The sequence below is a fragment of the Aethina tumida genome, chromosome 3 (genome assembly GCF_024364675.1).
Source record: "Aethina tumida isolate Nest 87 chromosome 3, icAetTumi1.1, whole genome shotgun sequence".
Lineage (NCBI taxonomy): Eukaryota > Metazoa > Arthropoda > Insecta > Coleoptera > Nitidulidae > Aethina > Aethina tumida.
In genome coordinates, this window is record NC_065437.1 from 34231502 (window position 1) to 34250207 (window position 18706).

The 18706-nt window shown below is 27.2% G+C and overlaps 1 protein-coding gene across 4 annotated transcripts in view; it reads right to left on the reverse strand.

The window, feature by feature from the left end:
• LOC109600380 (calexcitin-1) overlaps nucleotides 1-7636 on the reverse strand; it is a 77336-nt gene extending 69700 nt beyond the window's left edge. Inside the window, exon 1 of one of the 4 annotated variants that reach the window (XM_049964996.1) lies at nucleotides 7554-7636. The gene's annotated coding sequence lies outside the window, so the exon portion shown is untranslated. The remainder of the gene's footprint in view (nucleotides 1-7553) is intronic. The other 3 variants (XM_049964997.1, XM_020016525.2, XM_049964998.1) reach the window with 3 other exon arrangements.
• Nucleotides 7637-18706: the final 11070 nt, after the last annotated feature.

Below are 18706 nucleotides of genomic sequence, written 5' to 3' on the forward strand. Positions count from 1 at the left end.
ATATCTGACACACCTCGACTAGTATACCTCCTTACACCTTCCCACAATATTTGTTTATTACCGTTTTCTTAACAGTAATCCTTTCTATTAAATGTGTTTCACAATACCTATTGTATTTTTAGAGATGCTCTTAATATTTTGACCATTATAATATAAATAAATTTAATTTAATCATGTTGCAAATATTATCTCAAAATTATAATAATTATTATGTAAGTTGAATTTTTTTTTTTGTTGTTTGTGAATCGTACATTCATAGTCAATAATTTATTTAGTACATAACAATTTACACTTTTTCGAAAATTACAATTACATGGTTTATATATGAATTCATCTTTTCATATATTTAGTAAATGAGTAGAAAATATAATAATAAAGTCAGTAACAAAAATATACAAATCTTATATTATACAGAAATTCTTATATTATATTAAAATTCTAAGTTGACTTCTGGACACTTAAGTTTGGTGTTCTCTATTTGGATGGGCAATACGCATAATAGTAAAACTCAATCAATTAAATCCAGAAAAAAAAAATTAACATTTGTACACTGTACATTTTTTACTGATTCACTAACGATATTAAAATAAATAACGCACATGTTATGTGGTTACGTGGAGATATCTCTTGCTGGAACAAGCCACGAGTAAATCGACACACGCTATTAGAAAAGAATCAATTTATAATGAAAGAATTCCGAAAATTTTCAGTAAAAACAGGAACTAACCATTTTTAGAACAGTTTAAAATATTAAAAAATGTTTAATATCTAACTAATAATTCCATAATTTTATTTTTAAAATAAAGGTTATTTTCCTAAAGTGTACCAAATACAATTCAAAGTAATTGAATCATACCGTATGTTCCAGCTTACAAGTTCTCCAACTGCAGGAAACTTCTTGAAACTTATTGCACCTGCAAACTACTTAAGCGACCACTTGCAAGTTAAAATTGCCGTTAAATTTTCTTAAGTCGTCTATTATTATCGTTATTTTAAACTCCAATAAAATTAGGAGTACATTTATCGATTGCATCAAATTAAACATTAACAAGCGGCAAAAAACTTAAATGATGGAGTACGTCCTCGTGCCAGACAATTTGCCGGTCAGTAAATAGTGGTTATAATGCCTAAGGGCATTTTATATAGAGCAAACGAATTGATAAACTGCAGTTTCTGGCAAAAGCCTTCCCTCTAATACTGACAGAAACATCGGAACCTAGTTTGGACCCAATATGCTGCCAAGAAAATGTTCAATTGCGATCCCCCCAAGGCGGAACTTCTCCACTGCAATAATAAATTCTAATATAATTATTGATTTGGTCGCACTCCCCAAAGTTTCACAAATAAATTTTCTGTCGGTCTTCGTGATTTTGCTGTATCTGTCAAGTGTATAAAATAGATGAGTGTAAATTAAGGTAATTTTGAAACAGTAGTAAGGACAAATATGGCGAAAAGTTTCGTTGTAAACTTCCTACCTTCATTATACCATACAACCACAGTTAAAATCGCTCAAAGCTACGATTTCCTAATCGATTCGTTCGCTTAAATATTTCCATCGAAGCTAATTGTGAACGCGATTTAATAGGAAATTGATATGAAGGCACCTCATGCATAATAAACAATGAACGAAATAAGTAATTACGTTGGTTACGACGTTAACTCACTCTCGTCGCTGATTTTAAGCCACATCACTGTATAGAATATCGATTTGTGTATCCGATGTGACTTTTTGCGGTGTGTCTAAAAATATATTTTAATTATTTCAGTTTTTGATTGTTTTACCCAGTTTTTTAACAAAAGCTATAGATTCTTAAACTGACTTTTTATTGCTTAGATTCTCTTTTTTCAATTTTTAAAAATACTTTTGTTAATCGGTTCTGATTTTAAGATAATTTTAGTTATGGAGCTCAAGAACAAATTTGTAGCAGTAAAAATTTCCTCTTGCCATCACTGACATGGTTTCTCTCTACGGGTGAAGAAATTGTTTTTCTGATGAGTCTGGATATTGTAACAATTGGTACTTTAATTCAATATTTTTGTTGGAAAAGCGTATTTTTTGAGTTGTGTGAGCAGAAGCGTTATCTTAATGGAAAAAAGAAAACTTCTTCTATAACTCAGGTCTTGTCCTTTGAATTTTTGCATCCAATTAGTCCTAAAAGTTACATTAATAATCTGAACATTTTATTTTACTAGGTTGAGGGTAATCCACCATATTTTTACAGTGAAGAATATATAAATTTTTATTTTATTTGAAACTCCTATTAGAGTCCTAATAGAACATTATCTTGTACATGAGGAACTGACTTTGCACTGTACATTTTAAAATAATAAATTTACACTGGGCCTAATGAAATACATATTTAAAACTTCTGCTACACCTCTCTCGCTCAATCGACGATTTTTAGTACTGATACAATTTTTGAACATATTTCACGTGGGCCGTTTTCTATGCATAACTTTGAGAACTAACCCACCTACAAACCATTGTTTTTGAAGGATATTTTTCTAATATATTTGCTTTTTCACTGTCTAGATCTTTTTTATAAATAATTTAATTTATTCAATTTGTTCCATTGTGATAAATTTTTTAAAGCACATAAAATTGATTTGACAGATCGAAATAAAATTTTTACTATTTTCTTATGAAGTATGAAATATTAAATTAACGTCGAAGTTTTAGTTCTATTGTTAACACTGTCGGAGTTGAGTGAATTTATTGAACAAGATTGAAAACCTCAAATATAAATGAAAATAATAATATTAGTTTAACTTAATGATTAATTCATTTTTCAAACGAATAAAATAAACCCAAAAATCCAAAGTCCAAAAAGCGTAAATTAAGTTAATTGAATAATTAAATTGTAATCTGATGATGATAATGATTCCGACAAAGCATTTAATTTGCCACCACTTTCTATCTATTGTCCGTATTTTACGCCGCGACTAATCCCATTTAACGATTCCACGACTACAAGAGAAACATGTTTCAACACATTTTTTTATCATATTAAAAAAGAAAACTGAAGAGAATGCATATAAAATAATTTTTTGTATAACATCCATTGTGCGTGGATATGAATAACAAAACGCGTCAGTGGTTCGGATTAGTATGATTCGTCTTCATTCCGTGACGCCAAATTGCCCGCATATAATGAATCAGACGGATCGAACTGTGCATAAAAACAAATCGGATTTATTTCGGATCAGTGATTTAAAGTAATAGTCTATTATGGATTTGGAAAAGGTTCTCCACTTATACGAGCACGTATGGGCATATTTCATATTAGCTTTTTGTCATATCTCCTAAAATCGAACAGCAAAACAGATACTCCACGAAGTAAATTAGCTTTTATGATTAAGACAATATTCACATGCATACATGTATAAATTAATAAACTTTCAAGTTTAGGTGAGACTTATTAAATTATGTCTGAGTTAAATTCAAGTTTTGTTAATGTTCTGTAATAACACATAACTCACATGAAAGTTCAACGGCATATGACAAGATTCGAAACAATAGATTCTTCGTAAGTTTGAAAAACTGATTTTCTTAGTCATCAATTCCACTTTTTCATCATTAAAAGTGTAACATTGCAAGGCAATTAAGAATAGTATAATTAATTATAATAATGGTACCTGTCTTTTTGAGCAAAAAGAGCAATTTCTCGTTATTTAACACCAGCTTAGAAACCTGAAACCTGCACTTATAAAAGTACGTATAACATATTCTAAATTTGCTTTTTATTATGTTTTAAATTTTAGGAATAAAATAGTTTTTATAATTATGATTATATTCTTACGCATGCACGTATAAATTTAAGTTTAGGTGAAGTTTATAAAATTACGTCTAAATTTAATTCAAGTTCTGAATAATAACGAATATAACTTACTTTAAGGTTCAACTTCAGTACAGTAATTCTGCGGAGATATTACAATAGACCTGTTTTCTTTCACGTTATATGACAAGATTTATAATACGAATTTGAGTGATAAATCTGAAACAGTAGTTTCTACTTAATTTTAAACAAGCCTTTCAGATCCTAAAGAACGAATAATTGTTGAAAATAATACAGTTTTGTTCATGAAACAATACCAATTATATTCATAATTAATTTCATTGAATTATTTCATTGCCGTTTATTACTTCAGTAAAAGTAAAATATTTCAAAATAATTAAAAATGTATCTTAAATTTGATCATAAGTGTTAACAGTGGTACCTGTATTTTTAATAAGTCAAAGCAATTATCGGTTATTTAATACCAATTTATAATATAAGAAACTTGAAAGTTTTTCACTTATATAAGCACGTATGGGCATATTTCATATCTCCAGATTACGGAAATAAATTACACTTGATAATTATATTTATCCATATGTTCGTATATATCAATAAATTTTCAGGTTTAAGTGAAACTTAATAAAATACGTCTGTGTTAAATTCAAATTCTGGGTAATTAACGAATATAACTCACTTGAAAGTTCAACTTACGGAAATTCTGCAGTGACATTACAATAGACCTGTTTTCTTTCACAGTGTATGACAAGATTTATTATACGAATTTGAGTTGTAAATCCGAAACAATAGTTTCTACTTCGTTTTAAGCAACACATCTTTCAGATTGTAAGGAGTAAATAATTGTTAAATACAATAGATTTTTGTTTATGAAACAGGACTGTATCAAATATACTGATAATTAACTTAACATTATATTGTTTTTTCGTTTTCTATTCTTCAATTTCTTCAATAAAAGTAGAATATTATAGACAATTAAGAAGTATTTTAAACTTTATCAATATTAGCAGTGATATCTGTATTTTAAGTAAAATCCACTTCTATATTTTTAAGACATATTTAGAGAAGTTTGAAGGTTCTCCACTTATATGTTAAAAGTTCGTGTGACATATTCCATTTTAACTTTTTGTCATATGTTCTAAACATCAGGAATGCTTTGACAATTATGAGTGCATTTGTACAATTCGTATAAAATGTTAAGTGCAGGTGAGACTTATATAATAACGTCTGAGTTTAATTCAAGTTCTGAGTAACAACGAATGTAACTCACTTGATGATCCAACTTACGGAAACTCTACAGTGACATTACGAAAGATCTGTTTTCTTTCAAGTTGTATGACAACATTTATTACACGAATTTCAGTGGTAAATGAAAACAGTTTTTCATTTTAAACAACAATCTTTCAGATTTTAAGGAGTAAATTAATACCAAATATAAAAGATTTCTGTTCTAAAATAAGAATGACATAATCATATTTAAAATTAATTTAATTACAATATTTCTCAGTCATCTATTTCCTCAGTAAAAGTAGAATATTGCAAGGTAATTATAAAATTATTATTTTATAAATTAAAAATTATAAAATTAACAAATTTGATCATTAACATTAACAGTGGCATCTGTGTTTTGAGTAAATCAAAGCATTCTCCTGTTTTAACAAACAATTTAAAAAAAGCTTGAAGTTATTCACATATCTTCTAAGCTTCTAGAATAAATTAGCTTTGATAATTATAAATGTATTCGTATCCATGCATGTATAAATTAATAAGCTTTCAAGTTTAGGTGGGGCTTATTAAATTGGGTCTGAATTAAAATCAAGTTCTGGGTAATAACGAATATAACTCACTTGAGGGTTCAACTTACGGAAATTCTGCACATTACAATAGACCTGCTTTCTTTCATGTTGTATGACAGATTTATTATACGAATTCAGGTGGTAAATTTGAAAGAGTAAATTCTACTTCATTTTAAACAAAACGTATTTCATATTATGAGTAGAATATAATTGCTAAATACAATATACTTTTGTTCATGAAACAAGAATGCCACAATCATATTAATAAATAATTTCATTACTGTTTTTCATAGTCATTTAGTCATACACGTCCTCAATAAAAGTATACTATTATAAAATAATTAAAAAAAAAATTAATATATTTTTGACATTAATTTAGTTAGTAAGTGGCAGTAGTATTTCGGGTAAAAAACAAACACTTTTATATTGTTTAACTTCAATTTAAAAAGAGCATCAGGGAAACATTTAATATTATTCACTTATTTTTTATTATATTTCCAGTTTGATTCAATTATTTTGTGTCACTGAAGCTTTTAAAATTTATGTTTTATTAAAACTCCAATGCCACTTAAAATTGATTTTTAATTCAATTACACAATTCGCAGATGCTAAATCAGCAAATCGAATTAGGATTTTTTTTACCGACACATTTTTACATTCGTGACTTCATCCGCTTTAAGATTAATAAAGCTGCGGAACAAAATTCAATTAATATATATATATAAATTTTACTTTTAAAAAATTAATAAATGTTATCTAATAAAATTAATGAAATTCTACGCCGAAAAGGTGTGAAAGTCTCACGAAAAGTGCTTTTAAACACTAAAATGGAAAATTTCACACGCTAATGAACGTAATTTATTAAAAAATCCTTCACTAATAACGTTCAAATATTTTATATTTTCATTTATTTTATAATTTATTTTTTGTCTAAGGTTTCTGGAAATATTTAAAAATTAACTTTTTAATCGCCTCCTGGAGTTTTCTACTTCAAGTACAGCTTTAATAAATTAGAATCATAATTCATGTAAATTGTCTTTTTGTTTTTTAAAATATTGAAGCATGATGACAGTAAAAGCGGACCTACTTTAAAGTCTAATAATTATTGATTAAGTAAATTATTAATTTATAAGATATTGATAAACCATAAAACTATAAACTAGTAATTATTATCAATTATCATTGGAAAAACCAATTATTATTTCTCAAAGAGAAATAAATGTTTTTTGTTTTGATCTATAAAATTTTTATAAACACAAATATAAAATTAAATTAATTTTAATATATTTTTATTTTCTTTAGTTTTACTGTAATAAAAATGCTTAAAACAACAATAAAATGTTTTAATAAACCTTCCTTTTTATTACTTCGAAACGATTAAATTACTTTAAATAAATGTATCGTTAAACAAGAGTATTTACTTTATTTATGTTGAACACAAGACAAAAGCTTTTCCTAAAACAATAAATAATTTAATCTTAATGATTAAAAGCTTTAACTTGAAACTCATTAATTCTATTGATTAAAAGAATTATTTAAGTATTTTCTTATTAGAATAACATTAATAACTAAAAAACCATTTATTAATTTAATATTTATAGTGCGTCGAAAATTAATACGTACTTACTTGGAATATATTATTTATACATAAGTTTTATTTAAAATCATATACAAAAATGGAAATTGAAATTAAATTGTCCAAATAATCATAAAATATAAGAGACAATTTGAAAAATAAATATACAGTTAAGAAAATAAAAATACAAAACAAGTTGCGATTGGTTTGTTACATAACTGTCTTTTTCCGAAGGGGTAAACTCGTTTGAAAGTTGCCCAATTCGCGGCAATAAAAGTGCCCTCACCCGCTTATTAAACGACGTCGCGGCCGAATAGTGTAAAAAGTTGTTGTACGGAGTTTTATTCACAATTAAGGTGAAAAGTCGTAAAGTTGTCAGGGACTTACCGATGGAGCAGTAGCGCGAAGAGTGGACCGTGTTATTCAGTCACAGACGTTCGGGTGGTTAGATCGCTCGACGCACAAGTAGCACGGCCGGATCACGAGTGAAGGTGTGTGCGAATTCTGCTTTATACTTGGCGGATTGGCCTGCGCTCTCTCCCCTTATTCCCGACATTCCCGCTCAACACTTTTCCTAGATTTTGGTGGGTTACCGTTTTAGAAAATTATATAATCTGGTAATTATCTGGCGGGCATACCAGTGATTATGTCGCTGGATTGCCGAAATTGTCCGGATTAATTCGACGCATATATTTCACGTGATTAACGCTCACATCCGCCAATTTAAGGTCAGAGCCTCAAAGTAAACTTTAGCATCTCATTTGATAGATTATTCGGAAGTTTTTGTAGTAAAATTAAATAACAATTTATAATAAATAATTCATAAAAAAAAATTGGAGATGTTTGATTATTAAATTTTTTTTCTTAGGGGTTTAAATAAGTATTACATATATAGTTTTAAGTTATATTAAATAAAAAAAAACACTATTTCAAGAATATGTACCAACACAAAATGTTCATATATTTTTATTTTTAACTATGTAGTGTGGCGTGGCGTGGACATGAAAACACCTTGATAACTTTTTTATTGATAACTCGATTTTAAAGAATATTAGCTGAAATATAGATAATAGAAGGCTTCTTGTATGCCATGAAAATTACCCAGCAGAAACTTATTATGCAATTTTTAAAGGTATTTATAGTGAATTTATAACTTGTGATCAAGTAAATTTACCCATAATCTTTGTGATGTGTCACAGTCATCTTTGATATTTTTCAGATATTTCTAAAATGTTTCACAAATGTTTTCTTATGTTTGCAGCATTGACATCTAGAGTCATTCTTTTGAATATCTTATTTCAACCTTCCATTTCACTTCATTCATTTTATTTCATGTTTTTTTTTTTAAATTAACATTTACTTAAGTGATTTTAGGATTAGGAATGTTTTTAATATTCATAAGTTTTATATTTTTATATTTTAATATTTATATAGTATAGTATATCTGTAGCTATACAGCACTAACAGACTTTTACTACAATTTGACAATTTTTTCCTGTATTCACTTATAACTAGCAATAAGTATTGTAATTGCTTTTCATTTTTCGTGAAACACTTATTACTAGTTATAAGTGAATACAGAAAAAAATTGCCAAATTGTAGTAAAAGTCTGTTAGTGTAACGATATATACTACTTTGATTATAATAAACAATCAATTTTTTTAGTAAAAATCTATTTATTTAAATAAAATGCTTATTTTTAAGCAGTAAAATAACATTTATTTAATAAAATTTTTAGTTTTCTGCAGATAACTTATGTTCTGTAAAAAATATCAAAAACTTTTTTTGGAAATAAATTATAGGAAATTGAATTCTGTACAAAAAATGTCATATAAAATTTTTCCATAAAGTTGATGGTTGCGGCAGAAAATGAGAAAAATGTCAAAATTTTAAATCAATCCAACTTTAATGTTAAATAACTTTTGAAAATATGAATATATCAAAAAACTGTAAGAGACATTTTTTGTAGAACGTTAAATTTTCTATAAAAATCTGTTTTGAACATTTTGAAATATTATCTCTAACGAGAGTTAAAAAATTTCAAAATCCAAGAGAACACCGTTCCCGTGTTATTTAAACGGGAAATTAAAATTTACGATGCGGCACCTCTTAATATTAATATTAAGAGCTGCAACTTTCACAGTATTTGTTTTTACCATTTCCAACAAGATTTTCGATATAAATAAGAAAAAAAAATTGTCGATTTTTGTCAATGTCAATTTCTATAAAATCTCTCATCCGAGGAGTATAAGAAGTTCCAACAATGTTGTTTCTTATAGTATTCTAAAAATAAATAAATTTGTTTGTGAAAAAGAAAAATAATTAGATTAAGATTAAATATAGTAAAATAGTCAAATTTAAACTTATGAATACAATTAGAAGGATAATCATATGATGATCGCTTAAAAAGTAAAATAAAAAGTATCGTGGTAAACGATCAGATAGTAAAAGTGTATAGAAAATTTCAACAATCCATCTGAATATGAAAAAAAAATCTCCATAGATAGATGTCATCGTTGTTTACGAGTAAGAACAAAAACAAATTAGTGTCCACCTCAAAATATATTTTGTTGTGAATTTTTTAAACAGCTGCGTTAAAAGATAATTATAAATAAAAAAATTGTAAAGGATTTTTTTAGTACATTTGTATATTTATAATAAAATTGATTTTTCAATGTTGAGTTATTTACTTAATTAATTAAAATGAAACCTGCTTTCTGTATCTGTTAACGAAGCCAGATAAGCCCTCAAACATTTTTGCATATCCACCTATGTTTTATTCTGTTCCCATTCACGTTAAACGCTCAATTACTTACAGTTTTACGTGCTCTAAAAAGTAAAAATATATACGTTTTTATCTCCTAGGTGAAATGTTTCTGTCACATTTTTGCATGCAGATTTAATGAGTGAACCAGTAAATCCTGAAATCAATATCAGCATTTCGAATTCAATGATAAGTCGGATTTATTCATACAATTTTCAGCAGCTACAGTATTTAACAAAACTGAAGTACCTTTTTAGTGAATTTGATGTAATGTAAGTAAATTTCAAATAGACACAGGAAGATTTCCGATAAGATCGGTCTTCCACCTCTAAACCAGACAGTAGGAATATTATGGTTTCTTTTATAAGGCCACGTAAATCCCCATAGACAATGAATGTCCGAGGTAAGCGACAACAGGAGTGTCGGCTCGACAAAGTATGATTTTATATCCAGTTTCGGGTTTATCTTCTTTGTTACAGGATTTTTACAGTGGAAGATGCATAAAATAGATATACGTAAATAATATACGACTTCTTTTGGCGCTGTAATTAAATTGTTTTTGCCTTCAACCCAACCGTAAGTACTAAATTCCGACCACGTAAGTTACAAATTTAATAAAGCAATATGCAATGCTATGTAACGATGCTCGTACATTACAATATGGTAGTAATTAACGACTGCTATCTCTAACGGTGTTTATGGGTAAGGAAATGTGAACGAACACACATTGGGACTCCTTGTTTTATTACCGCAAATACACATTAAATATCTTTGAGTCCGTTAACATGTTAACTATTTTGTTTGAAGTTTTTATCTGTAAACATTTTAAATTGAGTACCATCATCAAAAATTTATTGGACGATATGCGTATATTTTCAAATATATGTTATGTGGATATTAATCATGATTTATGTTTGGTGTTTGGCAGAAAGCTGAAAAAGATGGGAATTTATCTGCGTCCATTGTTTAGAAATTTATCACATAATCAATACGGAAACAATTTACTTCCTATTAAAACCCAATTATTGCGACTGCAGGTGTGTTATTATACAAGAAGAATACTCTCGTAGAATGGTACGTTTCATCGATACGAAATCAAATATTAATTTTTACAAAAGGGTTCTTTCATTCATTTAATTGTTCTTCATTGTATTTATTTCCAGGTAAATTACTAGCCATGCAGTTTTAGATTATGTTTTATTCAATTTAAAAGAAAAACGTTTTGCTTAAAAAAATTTAATTAACCGTTGAAATAAAATCTATTGAATTACTCAATGCACTATTTCACACTTCTTTAGTTTAAACCTTACTTGTAATTAAACCCAATGCAGACACATCTCTTGCTAAATCGTCTGGTATTTTTACTGGGTAATCATTAATATTACTTTTTCCATATAACCAGCCCAGAAGTTATCTTACCCCTAAATCTTATCCGCCACTCTGAGATTTGTAGTCTTACACAAACTGCACAAAACACCTTGGGACCAGGCATGAGAGGAATATATTACCCCTGGGTTTTATGTGACAGATACACATGTGCAAAAACTTAACATGTATCGAGTCAAATGTTGTCCAAACACAAAAAGCATTTTATTAACAATGCATGAAGTAAGATATGCACTTGTGTTAAAGCATTGAACATTGAAAACAATGCAAAATCCTACAATCGAAAAAAGGCAAACCATCAACTGGACAAATTGTTAATGCCTTTACACAATAGATAACTGTAAAATTAATGATTTCAGTGTGCCCGAGAGCAATGTGAAATGTTTACGTGTTGGAACGGTGGTTTTATTTGCAGCGAAGCGGTGGGTTACGTTATGCAATTTTACACGGTTCAATACTATTCTTTACAGCCTCGTAAATCTCCCTAACTTCATTATGTTATGGTAAAATTTAAGGATTACACGTCACATGTAACACGTGTCACATATTTTTTTCGTGTATTGAAGTAAATGTCAATACATTAAATCATTGAAATTGTAAACGGAGTTTATTAGTTTCCTTTAGTAGCACGTAAATCACTATTTAATATTCATTTACACATACCCAATAATTGTTAAAGCTGAATAAAAACCTGTTTGCATTATACTATAAAATTAAGTAAGTAAATATTTTTTATTTGAGTTTTTACTAGATATTCAATTATTTAATGTATTATTTTATTTTGAATTCGGGCGAATGCGCGGAATAACCTTATCAACTGAAAATTATTAATTAAGTGAATCAGTGCAACGTTACTTACGAATTGCAAACCCGAAATTCGTTTGAAATTGAATAATTAGATTTTCATGTATTTATAATTTTAGGATTCATGAAATTACGGAAATTCTAAGAATACTAGAAACTCCGATAATAAATGAAATAACTTTGATGAATTAGACAACGTAAATATTCTAAATAAACTTCAAGCTTATTGCGCACTTTTTTGAATTCTCTGCTGAATACGAGAAAGAATTGTATGAATTATATACAACAATATACCATATTGTACATTGAAATAGAAACCTTAAACTTAATAATTTACTCTGGTTATTTCCTTCATTCGCCAAACTTTTAATAAGAACAACTTTAAATTAAATTAATTAGTTTTCTTTGGTAATAACCCAAACGTTTCTAAACTATTTTTGACTTATTGTTAAAATTAAATTTATATAATTTTTGATTATTTTAAGTGGAAACGCCTTTTATTATTATTTCTCCTACCTTTGATCATTTTCACATACACAATAATTATTAAAAATAAACCAAAATATATAAGTAAATGAATATCCACATTACACATTTTATTAAGTTTTCAATTATTGAAAGTATTGTAGTTTAATTTTGAATTTGGGAAACACACGATAAATTATTCATACATTATCACTTAAAAATTATTAATTACATAAAATCGTTACTTACAAATTGCTAACCCGAAAATCCTTTGAAACTGGGTAATTAGATTTTCTTGTGTTCTTAGGATTCATGAAATTACTGAAATTCAGAAGATTGCAAGAACTTCGATAATAAATGAAATAACTTTGTCTGATGTATAATATTAGGAAACAGGGTTTCTTTTCTGCACTGTACTTATTTGGTGAATACGAAAGAATTGTATATTTTTTTTGTTAAGAAATATAATACTATTGTTAGTTTAAATTAAATAATTAATTTTGGTTATTTGACAAACTTAAATTGCATTATTAGAGAAACTAAAGCCAAATTAATAATCAGTTTATTTTTCATCATATCAAAATAAAATAAATGTAATTTTTGTATATTGTAATTAAAAATCGTACCATAAATACGTTATATAAATGCTTTTTAGTTTATTATAAATTAAAAATAAATTTATGTATTTAATAACTTAATTAAATTTCTCTATAATTATTATAATATAATTTTCGTCACACTAGAATAACACACTCGATTTTGTTTCTATTTTCAAATACTCAGAAATTACATTTTAGTTTTTACTGATTATCAGTTATTTATTCAAGTTTGTTAATCAACTTGACGTAAATTGTATTAGAATGAATAATAGAAAAATGTGATTGGATATTTTCATGTTCACTTTATTTTAATTTATTAGTATAATTATTAAACCAGAGTGTGTTTAAATTATACCATGAAGTTAAGTAATTAAATATTCACGTTTTACAGCATTTTCAATTATTTAGTGCATTGTAGCTTATTTTTTGAATTTGGGCGAATGCGCTAAATAATTAATGCGTACATTAAATTTGAAAGACGAAGGTTTGTGTAGTGTTTTTTATTTTCTTATTTTCATTAATAGTTAAATCTAAGTCAAAAGCTGTTTAAATTATATTATAGAGTTAGGTAAGAAAATATTTACATTTGTGTTTTTGGACGAATACGTAAAATAATTTATTCATACATTACAAATGACGTAAATTAACGTGAATCTGTGTCACGTTATTTACAAATTGTAAACCCAAAATTCGTTTAAAATTGGATAATTACATTTTTTTGTACTATATTCTGAATGAAACTTTAATATAGGCTGTATTAATTTTATTAATAAATTTCAGTGTTTTTGTTAATTTAAGGATAGATCCATTGCTGAATACGAAAGATTTATATATTAAATAATCTATTTTAGACATTTTTTTCGTTCACCAAACTACAAACTAATTATCATTATTCTTTGGTGTTAACCTGAATGTTATGCTCCAAATTGAAAATGTATTTAAATGCGAAATTAAATTATTAGAGTAACTACAAAGTAACTTATTACAAAGTTACTTTATTTACCTTTGAAAATTTATGAAGCATTTATCATTTAATATTAAAATTAAATTCAATTTTTGTTAATTTAATTTATAATTATATTATTTATAATTAAATAATTATATACTTAAAAATCTCTAAATTCATTTTAATTCAATTATTTTGTACATAATATTTAATTAGCATTCTCTCATATTCAATAATTATTAAACTAAACCAAACACTGTATAAATTAAAGCTTCTTAATTCATTGTAAAATTTACAGTAATTTAGTTACTATTGAATTTGATTTTAGTTAATATTTAGTTAATATTGAATATTTTTTCATTCATAAGCGGATTTTTCCTAAAAAACTCGTTAATTTGGATTCCGGATTCTTCAGCCTCTAAATGTGATCTAGTAAGCTTTATATTAAAAAAAACTAGACTATCCGTGGCTACAAAATACACCTTTTCTCCTCTGCATTTAAAAAAAATCCCTTCATACCGGCTACTCTGTATATTACACCTGTAAACAGGAAATAATGTAAATGGATGTGTTTAATTACAAAGTTAGATTTCTTTATATTATTATTATTATTTTAATATCAAATATTAAATCAATCCAAATTTTGTCAATTTAATTGGAAACCTAGTGTAAACATATTAACTAAATATTTTTTAGATTCACATTATTTCCAGAAATTGAAAATAAATGTATGTAATTATTTAATTAGATTCCTCTATATTTATTAAAATACATTTAATTTACTACACACTTGACTAATAAACTCGATTTAAATTTCATTTTCATACACTCAATAATTATTAAACCTAAACGAAAACGTGTTTAAATTATACCTTGGAGTGAAGTAATTAAATAAATTTTACTTTTTACTAGATTCTCTAATCTAATTTACGACCTCCTTAATAAATATACGTATGCGTTATTATCTCCATTTCAGTGTAATTACAATTAGTTTAAAGCTTGTGATTGTTTTTGCATTTGTATTACGGTTGAGTCCAACATTGTTGCTATAATTTATGACTTACGATACAAATTAATATTACTTGCAGTTGCATTTAACAGTATATCATTTACATCTGGTAGATTTTAACGGATCGAAAATTCTCGGGAACGAAAACAGCGCATCCACTTTGCATAATGTGGAGTTTAGGACGGGGATAATGTAAGTGTGACAGTTTCACGGCATTGGAAAGCAATAACTTGTAAAGAAACGACTAAGTGCTAACCGGAATTATTTTAAATTCAATAATATACAGTGATGGTTTCCGCATTGAACATAAATTATTCTTACACAAGAAACCATCATTAAAATGACCAAGCGTGAATGTGTTCGTATTATTATATGATTTATATGTTTTAATTGTGTGCAACAAGTGTCAGGCTAAATCAAATATAATTTCACAGTTTTCCATTTATTATAAATAAGGGAAAGAATCACGATTCGATAATCGAGTAAAATTAATTTAATTCGTTATTGAATGTTTAATATATTTATAAATGACCATTTTATCCTTTACCAAAATGTAATTTAAAATCCTTCAGGGAAAACTTTAATTCATTCAATAACAACAATAACATGATTTATATTTATATCGAAAATTTAAATTTTGCAATTTCGGTAAAATTTAAACAATTCATATAACTAAATAAATCACTTCCACTTTACAAAAGAAGGAAATTTTGCCTTCGGCAAAATTTATCATCCAAATATGGCAGCAATCAACTCCATTTATTATTTTCAAAGACAATATTGGTTATACGCATATTTCAGACAAAGGACAACAATTAAATTCCTGTTTACAATATTCAATATTGAACATCTATGAATTTAATATCCCTAGAATTGTTAGAACGATTCAAATACTCTTTAATTATGGATGTGGTAATTTAATGTGATGCTTTGAAATGGTGTATAATTTAAATTACTAAAATCTAAAGTGTTAATCCTACCCAAATCGTGTTTATATAAGCGTCCCTCAGTTCCGATTTAATCTTACCATTATATGTTAGAAGTTGTATTGTATCATACAGACCTTGTAAAATAACTAAGTTAATTTCCCAATTTCCATGGGTCCGAATACACAATAATTTAGCAATCACTTTAACGAGAAAACATATGCAAAATTAACATGGTGTTATAGGAACATTTACAAAAAGAGATAAATATCGCATGCACATAAATTTCCGTGCAAACAAAAATACATTTTAGTATTACAATCACAGTGCCTACCGAATTAACTTTGTTACCTAAAACTTAAACGAAGTGAACGTTTTATGGGCTCCGTGTTCCATAAAATACTTTGTTTTATGAATTCGACAGCTTCAACATATAATGGATTAATTAGGTATAACATTGCAAAAGTTTGTTACCGAAACTACATCAAATATTCATGGTGCGAACCCGATATTATCGCTTTCTCGCATTCTCGTTGTTCCAGATTTTTTTTTACTTTGTTGTAACAAATCGAATACAGAGTAAATAAACACATGTCCTTAAACGCAGATTTGTACTGTTCGATTTCAACAGCATATTTAATTGTGTTTGTTTCGTTCTGATTAACAAAAAGAGAAATACACTTAAACTTCCTGGTTTGCAAGCTACGTTGAAGATATCAAACGTTTGATAATCGATTGTCGGAAGCTGCCGAACACGCTTTTTACACAAATGTAAATTCTTAGTATGTTCTTAGGCTCTAGTCCTTAGGCCATTCGAATCTAATTTCAAATGCAGACCAATAAATAAGAAAGTTTCGCTGATAAAGCCCTTTTGTTACGACTGAATAGACTTCTTGAAAACCGAACAATCCAATATTAAAATTCGAAAGTATATTTATAGAAGTAGAAGACACGAGGAAAATGACAAATCCTTGTGGAAAGTGCACAATGGAAGACATGTGCAACTGAAAGGTATTTCATATGTTTAAAATATTATTTTAATTTTCATACTTACATATATAATTTGGATTTGTAAAATGCGAACTAAATTAATACTTTTTAGGTTCTAAAAATTCCATTAGTAATAAATATATCATGTTTAATAGTATAGATACATTCATAGAATGTGTACTGCTTTATGTGGTACAGAATATTAATATTGACAATGAATATTATTATATCAGCAATTTATAATATCTCTTTTATCTTAAAATATAACAATATCTTATAAATGGGTTCTAGAATTTACCGCCATCTGTCTTCGGCGGGTTGGGTTACAGAGGCCAATAATACAGGAATTTGAAAGTATTTACAAAGTTTAAAAGAAATCTATGAATCTATATGATACATAAATATTTATGTATATTATTTAATTTAAATATAATTAATTTGAAAAAAATTGGGAATAACACACTAACATATAGGGTTAAAGCTTTTACTACCCTTTTTGCATCAAAAGTTGTCCACGTTATAAACAAACGTGTTTTTGCATTTTGTTGAAAAGTACTTTCCTGTCCTGTGTTTATTTTACAATAATATTTGTTGATTAATTAAATAGTGTGATATAAAATTATTTTGTTTATTTTAATTGGTGTACAAAATTTATTAAATTGTTATTATAAAATAATACAAAACAAATATGATAAATAAATTCTGGGAAATGTAATGTTTTATTAAGGTCAGCGTATGAAATAAATCTTGTTGAGATAACGGGAATCCCATACGGCATTTATGTAGAGCAACTTGAAAAATTTTCATTTGTCTTGATAAAAGAGTACTTTTAAATATTCATATTATTGTCAGTTATGCACTATGTTTAATGAAATCAATACAGCAATATAATTATTTATTAATGAGTTTAGTTAGGTATTTATTAATATTTGAAAAATATTCAAGGGTCAAAAGTAGAGCCACTATCTTCTCAGCCTTTTTTTATTTATTATCTAGTAGCATATGCATTATTTTTAATAACTTCTAAACACATTTTCTTCATTGATTTTTGTAGCTTTTCAATATAATCGCTCAACATTTCTTTTGAGTGATTTTGAACTTTAGAGTTCATTCAAATTTGACAGTCTTTTACGTGGATCAATTTCTTCTCAAAGGTTTTCCATTGGATTAAAGTCTGGGTTTGTGCTGGCCAGGGCATTACACGTACTCCTTGAGAAGCGAATCATTCTTTTACAACTTAGACGTGTGTTTCAAATGTGAGATTATATATTTCATTAATTGGTCCTCTCATCTATAAAATGTCTTCAGATTTGAATAATTGGAGCCGACTCTCATCGGAAAACAAAATTATTTTCCATTGCCCATCTCTTGAGTTCACATGTCTTCTTCCAAAAAGTAGTCTCGTTGCTCTATAGTTTATAGAAATGAAGAGCTTCTTTGCTGGTTTTCTACCATAAAAACCAACTTCTTTTAGTCTTTGTTTTATGGTACTCATTAACTCACCGAGTTCGTTTACTTCTTGATTTATGGGGGATGCGCTGATAAAAGTGACGCGAACAACAAGCGTTTTTGTTTTCCCCTTCACAGCTCTGTCAGTCTTGCGTTTTCTATCACCCCTTCCAGTGTATTCCTTCTGTTAAAATTGGAAATC